Source organism: Eriocheir sinensis, unplaced genomic scaffold (assembly GCF_024679095.1).
Source record: "Eriocheir sinensis breed Jianghai 21 unplaced genomic scaffold, ASM2467909v1 Scaffold216, whole genome shotgun sequence".
Taxonomy (NCBI): domain Eukaryota; kingdom Metazoa; phylum Arthropoda; class Malacostraca; order Decapoda; family Varunidae; genus Eriocheir; species Eriocheir sinensis.
The window spans coordinates 234,184-248,340 of record NW_026111517.1 but is presented as its reverse complement, the minus strand read 5'-3'; the positions used below and the strand labels follow the sequence as shown (position 1 = coordinate 248,340).

The window sequence follows — 14,157 nt, the reverse complement described above, 5'->3', positions numbered from 1 at the left end:
CAAAGGGTGGAGGGAGGATAAAAAGAGAAGGTAGATGTGAACAGAAAGAAGGGTGATAAAAGGAACAGAGAGACAGGTCAAATTAAAGGATGGGGGAAGAACAAGAAGGGTGGGAGGGAGATAAGAAAGGAGAGAGGGAGGGAGAGAGGAAAATCTGATAAAGGAAAGAAGGTAAAAGAGTGACGGATCAAAGGTTTAAATAAAGAGGAAGTGAAGTGTGGACGGAGGAAGGAAGTGAGGAAAGAGGGAGAGGAAGGATGGAGGGAAGGGAAGGAGGGAGGAAGGGAGGGAGGGAGGGCTTGACGTAAATGAAAGTGGCGGATAAAATGGTGTGAAGTAAATATTAGATGAAAGAGGGAGTGGAGGCATGGAGGAAAGAAGAGATGAACTGGGAGATGAGGAGAGAAAGATGAGAAGGCAAGTGAGAATGTGACAGAAAGAGGATGAGAAAGAGGGAAAGAGGGAGAAAGATGAACAAGCAAGTGAAAGCAAAATGGAAGAAGATTAGAGATAAAAGGGGATGAAAGAGATGCGTAAAAAGAGGAAGGAGGAAAAGGAGAATGAAGAAGGGAGGTGACGTTGATAGCAGGAGCAGAGGAAGAAAGGAAGTGTTAGAAATATAGAAAAAAAAACATGAATAAGAAAGGGCAGATCATACAAGAGACAAAAAAAGAAAGAAAGTCAGAAATTAAAAGAAATACAAATCTTACGAATACGAAAAGTTAAAGTTCAAGTGAAAAAAAAAGAATAGAAGGGAAGATAAGACGAGGAAGAAAAAAGAAGCAAGAGTCAAGACAGAAATAAAACGTTGAATGTAGTAGATGAAAAAAATATTATACGTTATTCCCACGGGCGTTAAAAATAATACAAGGTTAATGAATGAAGGTGAAACAACGGCAGCAATAGCAAGGGAAATAAATATCCTTAACAACAAACAAAATACCGGTAATATATCTCCTCTGTTGTACGATATAAAAAAAAAATCACGTGTTTAAAGCAGAATTTATAGCTCATTTGACCCAGTCCCCGGAGCTTTCACAGTTAAATAAGAGATGAATGATTTGCGGGAATGCTGTTATTATTATTATTATTATTATTATTATTATTATTATTATTATTATTATTGTTGTTGTTGTTGTTGTTGTTGTTGTTGTTGTTGTTGTTGTTGTTGTTGTTGTTGTTGTTTTGGCTAATGGTATAGATGAAACAATGAAGGGATAATAAATGTTTTCTGTGCGTGTGTGTGTATGTGTGTGTGTGTGTGTGTGTGTGTGTGTGTGTGTGTGTGTGTGTGTGTATGGAAGACATGATAAAAACAGATTGACAGATTGGTAGACAGACAGACAGATAGATAGCCACAGACAGACAGATGGACAAATAGAAATAGATTGACAGACAGACAAACAGCCACCATTACCACCACCATTCAACCACAACCACCACTACCCCCACCACAATACCCCCACCGCCATTCCCATCCCCACCAACACCACCACTACAACTCCTACCCCTCCTCCCCCCCTACCTCCCTCCCCTCCAGGCCCTTAATCATCAACACCATCATTACGCGCTAGGCAATTAGGGCGAACTAGGCCACCTCCGCTCACCTGGAAAATCGGGCGCCTCTTGCTGCAGGTAATGAATGAATCGCCGAGGCCGCTCACCTGTAGGGGCGGAGGGGCGAGGCTGCTCATTACCTGTCCCATCATCCATCTGGGTCAGGCAGGTGTAGGGGGAGGTGGAAGAGGAAAGGGGGTAGAGGATGCGTCAGTGTGGGTGGGTGGGTGAGTGGGTAGGTGTTCGTGTTTGTCGGTGAATGAGAAAATGAGAAAAATAGAGAACTGTGTGTTAGTGCGTAGGGAAATTGAAGCTCGGGACAGATTTGGTGTTTACTAAATTAAGGGAAATGATAAAGATTCACAGGTAAGGGAAAAAAATATGCGTAGATAAAATGGAAAATGAACTGCATTATAAACAATAGCAGGCATACCTAAACAGACAAAGCATATAATTAAGACAGACAAAACATACAAGGAAGAACAGAAAAAAACAAAATTATCAAGAATCAAAAAGCGAAAACTTACAAATTCATTACTCATTCAGAAGGACAAATGCCACTTATCTTTCTTATTATGTATCATTAAAAAAATATATATATTACTCAGAGTTTAAAATATATAACAAATCTGATCTTGCCTTTCAAATCATTTTCCAGCATAACCATTTGATGTGCGTTAATTTATAGGCTGTTCAGCGAGAGAGAGAGAGAGAGAGAGAGAGAGAGAGAGAGAGAGAGAGAGAGAGAGAGAGAGAAAGCAGGTAAACAGAGGTAATTACTTAGAGAAAACAAATAAACAAACATATGATAGATACACACACACACACACACACACACACACACACACACACACACACACACACACACACACACGTACACAAATGACTGAAATATAAAAAAAAGGGAAGCCGTCATAGCGAGGGGGAGAATGAACACTTTCCGCCCCAAATTGAACACAAATAAAGAAATAAACAAACACACAAACACACACACATGGTACCACGAACATGCAATTGAGCGTTCACCTGGATGTGTGTGTGTGTGTGTGTGTGTGTGTGTGTGTGTGTGTGTGTGTGTGTGTGTGTGTGTGTGTGTGTGTGTGTGTGTGTGTGTATTTTATAATGTATTTTCCTCTGTGTTTATTGAGAGCTTTGTACTTTATTTATGTGTTGAGTGATCTGTTTATTTGTTCATTTATTTGGTTTAGTGTTGTTGTTTTTTGTTATTTTCTGTTATTTTTTTCAGGTTGGTGTTAATGTCCTTTCAACTCTTCCGGACAGTTAGTTGGAACGCACGTATGTATAGTTATTAAAAGTCTCTCTCTCTCTCTCTCTCTCTCTCTCTCTCTCTCTCTCTCTCTCACACACACACACACACACACACACAATTCCCCTGTCTTTAATATATCATGCTAAAATATATCAACTTTTGTTTTAATTAGCAACACTGGAGTTCTGTATTTATTGTCTATAGATTCATAATGTTGCAGGTGTTTACTCTAACTAATACATGACGCTTTAGTTTATTTATATTTTGCTGTTATATTAAGTTCCATAAATCTGCTCTTTTAAAATATATGTAAAGGTGCAGTTTCCTAATATTTTTTTTCATTTGATATGTGATGCTACAAGTTTATACTCACTTGTTGTATATGTAACACTAAAGTTGTTTCATTAATATCTGTAAATATATATAGCTACATGCATTTGCTCTCCTTTGATGTGTAATGATTCAGCGATTTACTTATCTCTCTGTAAATATACTTGATTGTAAAGGCATTTGGTTTCGTCTGATGTGTTGTGCTGCTGTGCTTCACCTGTTTCCTGTTAGTATATGAAGCTACAGGTATTTTGTTTCATGTCTGTGTGATATATTTCCCAGTGCGTTGTGAGGCGAAGCGACACGCTCCTCTGCAGTTACTCGTGTTTGTTAAAGGGGAGGAGATGTACTGGTGTGCCTTTGTTTGTGTGTGTGCGTGGGGATGTGTGTGGGGGGGTGGCGGGTGAGGGGGGGGTCTGATCACTAATTGGACTCGTCATCGCCAGCAAGTACTCTCCCGATTAGAGCAAGCTCATTATAGTCAATCCCTGGGTACTGTTGGGATCTTCACACACCGCACACCCCATCGCCCATGCTCAATGGGGGACATTAATCGCTCCTTGTCAGCGGAAAAATCCGGCCTGAGCGGGGCTCGAACCTCCGCCTGCCAGGCCGCGAAGAGTGGTAGCGCAGAGCTTTAACCGCTGACTATCGGAGCGGTGTGTGTGAGGGGGGGAAGGGAGTGTACGTGTTTTTTCTTTTCATATTATTTATACTTAAGTTTCCCTTCTCATGTCATCTTCATTTCTGTTTTTTTTTAAAGTTTTCCAAAGTTTTAATTTTCTGTAGTTTTTTTTTTATCTAGGTTTCAGCTTTCCTTAATTAAATCTTGCGTAAGGGAAGATGTGACTTTTCCTTTCGTTTGTTTCTTTTTGAGACAAAGATGTTTGTTATCGTTCACAAACCTAATCCCCCTCTCTCTCTCTCTCTCTCTCTCTCTCTCTCTCATCCCTATACATCACATTCCGTCACCCTCACGCTCTCTCACCCTTTTCCCTCCTACTTCATCTCATCCGTCTTCTCCGGTACCTCCTCCTCCTCCTCCTCCTCCTCCTCCTCCCCCTCCTTCCATCTGTTTCCCACGGCAGCATCTTATCGTGTTTCCTGTCTCTCCATATTCATTTGTCTCTCGTGACGTTATTTCCTCTCTTTTGTTTTTCCTTTGTTTCCCTCTTTTGTTTTTCCTTTGTTTCCCTCTTTCGTTAGTCTTTATTGTGTTTTATCTATCCTTTTATTTATGTTTGTGTTGCAGTATTATGCTATTTGCTGCTTCTTGTAGTCTCTTGTGTGTTTTTATTTTATTTATATTGTTTTCTTTTAGTCCAGTTTCCCCTTTCGACTAAACATTCTTTTTCCTGTTTCTCTATAATGTTTTTTTTTTATCGTTCCTTTCTTGTTACTTCTATACCTTTCTTTCCTTCTGTACTTTCGTATACCTGCCGTTTAGTTTTATTTGTTTGTGGTTTTGTTATAGTGTTATTTTATTGTCTGTTTTTTCTTTATTTATTTTTGTTTTCCTTCTTCTAAACCTTGAAATTACTTGTCATTCAATATTTTATCGCATGTTTCGTCTTTCTCTTTTTACCTTTCCTTTTTATTAATTTTTATTTTACTTGCTCGTGTATTTTCTCATTTTCTGTTCAACTCATTTTCAGAACATAAAGAATATATTTGGCACGTTCATAATTAACTAATGACACGTTCTTGCCAGTCTTATACCTTTCCTTTCCTTAGATTCTCCTTTAAGTTCTTCCTCTTCCTCAATGAATTAAGAGTGATTGTCATAATTCAAAACTTTTCATCTCTTATCTGTTTATCCTCGTTCCACTTTCCCTCTACAGTGAGTTGCTTTTCCTTCGTTTTTCTTTCCTTTGTCTACCATATATTTTGCATTTTTGGTTCTGCTTTTGTCTATTATATTTTTTTCGTTTATATTTACCTCTTCCTTAATGGGACTTATTTGGTAGTTTTTCCTCCCGTTCCACGTTTTCTGTAATGGTGTTATATTTGCATTAATTAATCTCTGAGGTGCCCTTCCTACATATTTAATCTCTTTGTATGTTTGCATAATTGTAGCGCTTAACTTCCTTCGACTTTTTTTACATATTTAATAATTTCTCTCTCTCTCTCTCTCTCTCTCTCTCTCTCTCTCTCTCTCTCTCTCTCTCTCTCTCTCTCTCTCCTCACCCCCCCCCCCCCTATCAGCAGTGCTCCTCGTAGCCCCACAAGTACAAAAGTCATCTTTGGGGAACACAACTTTTGTCCTCCTCCTCCTCCTCCTCCTCCTCCTCCTCCTCCTCCTCCTCCTCCTCCTCCTCCTCCTCCTCCTCCCCCCCCTCCCCCTGCTCCACCTCTTTACCTTTCAAAGCGACTCCCTTCCTCTGTTCCTTTCCCTCTCGCGTGTCTCAGCCTTCCCTCCTCTCAGTTCTCTTCTCCTCCGTCTCCTCATCCCTTCATTTTTCTTTTTTTCTGCTACCTCCTTTTCTTATTACAGCTTCTCTACTTTTCTAAATTCTCTCTCACCTTTCTCCCTCCTTACCTCTGTTTTCCTTATCTACCTTTTTTCACCTTGCTATTCTTTTATGTTCCTATCCTCAGGTGAGGAGGATGGGAGAGGAGAGAGGGAGGACAGGTAACGATATGGGGAGAGAAGGAGAAAGGCGGAAAGGAAAAAGTAAACGATGGAAGGGAGATGAAGAGAAAGGATGGAGGGAGGAGGATGGAAGGAAGGAAGAAGGTGAGGAGGATGGGAGAGGAGAGAGGGAGGACAGGTTAAGAGATGGGGAGAGAAGGAGAAAGGCGAAAAGGAAGAGGTAAACGATGGAAGGGAGATGAAGAGGAAGGATGGAGGGAGGAGGATGGAAGGAAGGAAGAAGGTGAGGAGGATGGGAGAGGAGAGAGGAAGGACAGGTTAAGAGATGGGGAGAGAAGGAGAAAGGCGAAAAGGAAGAGGTAAACGATGGAAGGGAGATGAAGAGGAAGGAGGGAGAAAGGAGGATGGAAGGAAGGAAGAAGGTGAGGAGTTTGGGAGAGGAGAGAGGGAGGACAGGTAGCGTGGTGTGGTGAGGAGGAGGAGGAAGGGTTAAAGGAGGAAGGAAACGATGGAGGTGAGGTTGATAAATTGAGGGTAAAGAGGAGGAAGATAATGGATGGGGGAAGATAGGGAGGAAGAATGATGGAAAGAAAGGCGGGAAGTGATGGAATAAGCAGAAGAGAAGGGAGAAAAAAAGTTATAGGAGAGGTGAATAAGGCGATAGTTAATTAAAGAGAAGAAAAATAAAAATAAAATGTAAGAGAGCAGTTCAGCAGGTAGAAAGGTTATGACAAGAAGAGGAGGTAGATAAAGGGACAATAGCTGAAAAGCGCCGGGTTGTGAAAGTCTCTCTCGTGACCGAGGCTCAGGACAAGCGATTGGTCTTTGAGGCGTTTTCAAGACCCTGTGGGAGCGAACTCCCAGTGTTGGAGGCATCTAACACAGCAGTATCTATTTTCCATGCACAATTTTTATACAATTCAATTTATGGTCACAATTTAAGTTATTTCGAAAGCGCTTTTAATATTTGCCCAAACTGTTAACTCGCTTAAAATTCTAACAATGCCTTCGAACCTTAAGTGTGACGTCTGTCCCGGACGTTTTGCAGCTCAGTTCTTCCAGCTGAGTAAAACTTGCCGCTTCTGCGTTCAAAGATTACATCTTCAGAAGGCTGTGACTGAATGGAAAGTCAAGCACAATGATCTTGAAAAGAAATTTGTAGCCCTTCAGGAATTTGTTTTAACAAATGTGGCAGTGACTCCACCATCGATGGTGGAGAGGCCCTCCACCGAGACTGTGCCCTCTCCAGACGACCCTCCTGCTTCACGGGAGGACGTGTTACCTGCCTCACAGGTTGACTCGCAGCCTGCCTCACAGGATAACCCCCAGCCTGCCTCACAGGCTAACCCCCAGCCTGCCTCACAGGCTAACCCCCAGCCTGCCTCACAGGCTAACCCCCGGCCTGCCTCACAGAACAACCGCCAGCCTGCCTCACAGGCTGACCCCCAGCCTGCCTCACAGGCTAACCCCCAGCCTGCTTCACAGGCAAACTCCCAGCCTGCCTCACAGGACAACTTCCAGCCTGCCCCACTTAACGCTTCTCTTCCTGCTTCACAGGATGTCGGGTTCCAACCTGTAAGGAATGGAGCCAAACCGAAGCAGGCAACCAAGGATTTACTGACCCCCACTATCTTCAATAGGTTCCAGGTGCTGGCAGACACCATGGAGGATGAGTTCGAGACTCGCCTAGTTGGGGACTCCATGGTGCGTGGCCAGCTGGTTGAGTTCTGTGGTCGTTCATCAAACGGCCGCAGAAAACGTTACTGCTATCCAGGTGCCAGACTGGACGACATCACCGCAGCGTGCGATGATGTCACGAGAAATGCCGACCGAAACACCCTCTTTGTCATTCACGCGGGGACAAATGACGTAAAGACAACCCTTTCTGAGGAGCTGCTTGAGAAATACTGCCGCATGATCAAGCAGTATAAACGCAAAACGGATGCCGGTAACATCATAATCTCAGGAATCCTCCCGAGGGTCGGTGCCGAATCTAGTTTTTACAGTAAGGCCTTCAGCACAAACAACAGACTTCAGTCCCTTTGCTCACAAGAAAACGTCCAGTTCGCTAACTTGTGGAACAATTTTTACTACGATTCAGACTTGTTCCTTCCTGATGGCATTCACTTAAACCCTGTTGGAGCAGCCCGTTTCGGGAGGCTGCTCTGTGACCAAGTGGCTCTTCGAAAGCCAAAAAACGCGGAGGCGAGAGCACCAGCAGCTCCACCGTAAGGGTGCACTCAACCCGCAAAACTCCCGACTCGAATCACATTAAAGCTTGCTATGTAAACGCTCGTAGCCTACGTAACAAATTTGAAGACTTAGAAGTCCTCGCAGATACAAATCATTATCACATCATCGGAGTCACAGAATCTTGGATAGACACTTCAAATAGAGATTTCATTGCGGAATATAGATTACCGGGTTATACCATTTTTAGTCATGAAAGAGAGAACAGACAGGGTGGAGGCGTTATCTTTTATATCCACAACTCTCTCCATCCAGTATCCGTGAAAACAGATATTATAACCAATGTAGACACGGTCTTCATTGAAATTAAAAATAAATCTCGTAAAATAGTAATTGGACTTATCTACAGACCGCCAAGGCAGACTCTTGATATCGACCACGCATTAAGTGAATTATTATTAGAAACAAGTAGCAGTTGCGAGGCAGTAATTGTTGGGGACTTTAACTTGCCAGTGAAAAGATGGGGTGAACCGTTGAACTGTCATACAGGGCTCGACCTGTACACAAATTTACTAGAAAGTGATTTACATCATAATACTTGACCTTATCTTTTCAACGACAGCTGATCTAGTTAACGAGGTAAATGTTGGTCCAATTTTTAGTTCTAGCGATCACCGAACAATCACATTCAGCATCAATATGAAAGAAAGTAAAGTAACTCCTAGTAAAGAAAAGGTGCCTGATTATCAGAGAGCGAATTTCGTAAGACTCCGATCAATTCTAAATAATTCTGACTGGACTGAAATCACGGCGGAAACAGATATTGATAAATCTTGGGGGGCCTTCACCACAATATTGAACAATGCCATAAGCATATGCGTACCCTATCGTAACAGACGTTCAGCTTCTAAGAAGAAACCCAAATGGTGGAATAACGAAATTCAAAATAGCCTATCTCTTAAAAAACGCGTATACAGTAGGTAAATATCATCTCAGAGCGAGGCTGACAAACTAGAGTTGGACAGAATTCGCCGCGAAACCAAGAAATTAATAAAACGAAGCAAGAAAAATCTTGAAGAATATATAGCGGAAACAAGTAAATCTAGTCCTAAAGAATTTTTCAGCTATGTAAATAATAAAAAGTCACTCACTTGTGGTATCGGACCGCTTGCTAATGAAAATGGTAACCACACGAACGATGAAAATGAAATGGCCACAATCCTAAATAACTTTTTCGCATCCGTATTTACCGACGAAGATTGTTTATCACCTCAACCGCCGGAGGTTAGAAGGGCCGAAAAGATGTTAAGTGGCGTGCTCATCGTAGAAAGTGACATTTTACGCTTTTAGATTAAAGTAAGCAAAGCTCCTGGTCCACACAAAATTACCCCTAGGGTCTTAAAAGAAATCAAACATCAAATTTGTAAACCGCTCTCCATCATATTCAATAAATCTTTAACAGCTGGAAAAGTTCCGTCGGATTGGAAACTTGCAAATGTCACACCAATTTTCAAAAAGGGGGACAAGTCTCATCCAGGAAACTATCAACCAATTAGCCTGACATCTATTGTTTGTAGGTTAATGGAGACTATCATTCGCGACAATTTGGTGAAATTCTTCGAAGAAAATAATATAATAAATAATTCGCAATATGGCTTCCGTAGTAAACGTTCGTGTTTGACTAACTTACTTGATTTTTTCTAATTATATTTTTGAGGTGTTCGATGAAAGCAGATCAGTAGATATCATATATCTGGATTTTCAAAAGGCATTTGATAAGGTCCCCCACCAACGATTGCTCAGCAAACTACTGGCGCACGGTATCTCGGGTAACGTTCACAATTGGCTTGCGGACTGGCTCTCTGAGCGGAAACAGAGTAGTTCTAAACGGTGTTACATCTAACTGGCTCGATGTCAAAAGCGGCGTACCTCAAGGATCAGTGCTTGGCCCCATGCTCTTCTTAATTTATGTTAATGATATCGATGATGGGCTCATTTGCAAAGTATCAAAATTTGCTGATGACACAAAATTGCTAGTAAAGTAACTGCGATACTCGACGAAGAAGCTTTACAATCAGATATAGATCGACTTGCACGTTGGGCCAATCAATGGCAAATGAAATTTAACGTTGAGAAATGTAAAGTGTTGCACATCGGAAAAATAACAAACGCGTTAGGTACGTAATGAATGGCCAACAACTTTCTGCAGTAAGTAAAGAAAAGGATCTTGGAATCACTATATCAAGCGATTTAAAGCCCGGTCAGCATTGTTCAGAGGTAGTTAAAACTGCAAACAAATTGGTTGGCTTCATCGGACGAGTCTTTAATAATAAATCGGAAAAAGTAATATTAAAACTGTATAATTCGTTGGTTCGACCCGTCTAGAGTACTGTGTACAGTTTTGGTCTCCCTACTACAGAAAAGACATAGAAAAGTTGGAACGGGTCCAACGAAGAGTAACAAAGATGATTCCTAGGTTGAGAAATTTGTCATATGATCAAAGGCTTAAAGAAGTAAATTTATTCAGCCTATCAAAACGAAGAATGCGAGGCGATCTAATAGAAGTGTTTAAAATGTTCAAAGGATTCAGTGATATTAATGCGGAAGATTACTTTACAATTGATCGATCAAATAGAACAAGAAGAAATCACAATTTGAAGATAAGTGGTAAAAGATTCTCGTCGCACGAAGCTAAACACTTCTTCTTCAATCGAGTTGTTAATGTTTGGAACTCTCTACCTTGTGATGTCGTTGATAGTACAACAGTTACGGCCTTCAAGAATAGATTAGACAAGTGTTTTGAATCCAACCAGCAACTAAGATATTACTCATTGTCGTAATAACGTTAAGTTCTTTCGAATACTGGTGTCCTTGTCCGCTTTTATTGCCCGGTTAGTGGTAGCAGTAATGGTAGTTCTTTCCTCTTTCCTACATAAATTCCATGCAGTTTTTCCATGCTGCATGGTTCTTTTTCCTTTCCTGCCAGCTTTGGCTGGAGGGATGGGGGGGTGGGGAGGAGCCTTCGCCTTTGCTGTCCTTCATCTTCCACCTTTGATTAGATAGTTAATGTAGCTTGTCACAAACAACCTCGTAAGGACCAGCAGGTCTGCTGTTGTTTGTTCTTCCTTTGTGTTCCTTTGTGTGTCTCTCTCCGGCATATGACCACAGATGTTGCGCCAACTGAACGAAACTTTCCAACTGTTCCCTTCTCCTATAATTCCTTCCCCTTCTGTCTCTCTCCGGCATATGACCATAGATGTTGTGCCGACTAAACCAAACTTTCCAAATTTAGTGGTACATAGAAAGTAACATTGCCTCCATAGTAAATATCATCATGTCTTGCACAGAAATAAATAGTCAGGGTCTCAAAAACAATAGGCTACCCCTTCCTCAACAATACACATTATTATTATTATTATTATTATTATTATTATTATTATTATTATTATTATTATTATTTCAGCGTGAAGATGTCAGGTCGCAACGTGTTGGTCCATCGGCGCACCTTCCAGAACGCCAACCAGGCTCAACACCACCACCACCACCACCACCACCAGCGAGGACATCAACACCATTCACCACCACCATTGAGGCCAGATCACACCACCACCACCACCACCAACACCAGGGTGCTCTATGAAGGGTTTAGTGTCATGTCGTCAAGTCCATCTCCCTCAATCTGTTCTGGGACCATTTTAGTTACAATTTTCTGTATCCTTTCCAGCTCCACATACTCCTTTCTGCGGCCTGTCAGTCCATGCTTCCATGTTTCTTCCCGCAAGCTGTTCCATGTGTTAACTAACACTTCTGTGTGAAAAACTTTACTTCTTCCAGTCACTCAATCAGGTTCCTTTGTTAAGTTTCTTTCCGTGTCCTCTCAGCCCCTGCGTTACTGATGCTAAGAAGAGATCATCTCTATCCACCTCATCAAACAGGGGGCTTCGTGGTGCAGTGGTTAGCACACTCGGCTCACGACCGAGAGAGCCCGGGTTCGATTCCCGGGCGGATTGGAAAAATCTGGGCGGCTTTTCCGATACCCTACGCCCCTGTCCACCCCGCAGTGAATGGGTACTACCAGGTATTAATCAGGGGTTGTGTCCCCCCGTCTCCTGGGGTCTGTTCCCTTCTCCTATAATTCCTTCCCCTTCTGTCTCTCCCTGGCATATGACCACAGATGTTGCACCCAATAAACAAAACTTTCCAACTCTTTCCTCATCAAACTTATTTACCAACTTGTACAGTGTGATCAAATCTCCTCTCTCCCTTCTTTGTTCCAGTGTCGTCAAGTCCATCTCCCTCAATCTGTCTTCATACGTCATATTCGAGAGTTCTGGGACCATTTTGTTGCAATTCTCTGTCTTGAGTCCAACATCATAATCTTCCTTTGCATAGTTTTTCCTTTTTTCCTTATATGCCTCATCTTGGTATTCAAATCCTTCCATAGTTTTCATCTGTCATAGTTGATGCCATTCTTTCCTAAGGGGCACTCGTGACTGACTCCTTCATCTAACTCAACATTTTTTGTGAAAATTAGGTCAAGTCTTGATGGTTGGTCATCTCCTCTTAGCCTTGTTTCTCCTTTAACCCACTGCATCAACAGATTATCACATCAGGTGTGTGTGTGTGTGTGTGTGTGTGTGTGTGTGTGTGTGTGTGTGTGTGTGTGTGTGTGTGTGTGTTTAGCTAGTTGTTGTATTTACCTAGTTGTAGTTTTATAGGGCCTGGGCTTGACGTTCGTGTGGTCCCGTCTCTGTATCTACATTTATCCAACTTTTCCTTGAAGCTTTGCACACTCCTTTCTGATACTACATCCTCACTTAGTCTGTTCCAAACCTCTGTACTTCTTTGCGGGAAGCTATATTTCTTTATGTCTCTCAAGCATCTTCCCTTCCTCAATTTTTGACTGTGTCCTCTTGTGTTCCTGGTGGTAATTTCTTCTTTTAGTGGTAACTCCTCGTTGTCTACTTCTTCCATTTTGCTCAATAATTTGTAGATTTGTATTAGGTCTCCCATTTCTCTTCTTTGTTCTAGTGTTGGTAAGTCCATTTCCTTTAGTCTCTCCTCGTATGTCAATCCCTGGAACCATTTTTGTTGCCATCTTTTGTATTCTTTCTAGTTTCTTGATGTGTTTCTTCTTATGGGGAGACCACACTGCCGCTGCATGTGTGTGTGTGTGTTTGTGTGTGTGTGTAAGATTGACTGACTGATGAATGAATAACTGCGATTAATTAGGCTGGTATTACAAGACACTTTCCCTGCTCACATCAGCTACTTCTAAAGGTCAAAGGGGGATATCAGTCAGGTTCTAATGAGTGTTTTTCAGGCTCATGGTACAGAAGAAGGGTTAAACTACCACCAGGGTCATAAAACCACCCCTGGAAATGCCCACAACTCCTGCGAAAGCCTTGTCAAATATGTGTTCTTGGGCGGCTAAATGTCTTATAATACGACCCTAAGTAAATAACTTCCTGATGGAGTGGATGATTGACTTGGCATCTTGTAGCTTTACTCTCAGCCATTTCAAGTTCCCGACTGATGTACTAACACCCTCAGATTGGCTACAGTGAAGGTCGTGGCAGAGAGTGTACTCAAACTCCTACTGTGAGCTACTCCTGATGCCTGCGCCCTCACCACCCCTGTGAAGGACGCCCAGCTGACCCAACCCTCCTCGGTGAGTCTGTCCCACTTAATGTTGCAAGAGTTATCCGGTATACCTTCACTCTCTCATGCTTTCCCTATGTCCTGTGCTGTCCAACTTAATAATGTGAGAGTTAACTGGTGTTTTCACTACCATCTTTTTAGAGAGTCTGATTAAAAAACTAATGCAGGAGTAATGGTGTTTTTTGTTCCTGTTGGGTGCCTGGACCTATCTATCAGCTGTCTTGTGCTGTCCAACTTAATAATGTGAGAGTTAACTGGTGTTTTCACTATCATCTTTTTAGAGTGTCTGATTAAAAAACTAATGCAGGAGTAATGGTGTTTTTTGTTCCTGTTGGGTGCCTGGACCTATCAGCTGTCTTGTGCTGTCCAGCTTATTAATGCAAGAGTTGGCCTGTATCTTCACTCTTAACCCCTTCACTACGGCCGGGCCAAAACAGCGCCCCGTGCCATATCCGGGATCGCCACGCGCGCCAAATTTCAAATGTTGCTATTGAATATAACAAGTTTTCAGCCATACACTCAACATAATCATCATGTATTATATATGAAAACATGC

General features: G+C 42.0%; 1 long non-coding RNA gene across 2 annotated transcripts in view; it reads left to right on the top strand.

Moving 5' to 3' along the window:
- Positions 1-12,025: 12,025 nt before the first annotated feature.
- The window catches only part of LOC126990863 (uncharacterized), a 33,679-nt gene continuing 31,547 nt past the window's right edge, over positions 12,026-14,157 (top strand). The window contains exons 1-2 of one of the 2 annotated variants that reach the window (XR_007744868.1): positions 12,026-12,579; positions 12,624-13,611. This is a non-coding gene — a long non-coding RNA (uncharacterized LOC126990863). Of the gene's footprint in view, positions 13,612-14,157 lie in introns of both variants that reach the window. The other variant, XR_007744867.1, reaches the window with a different exon arrangement.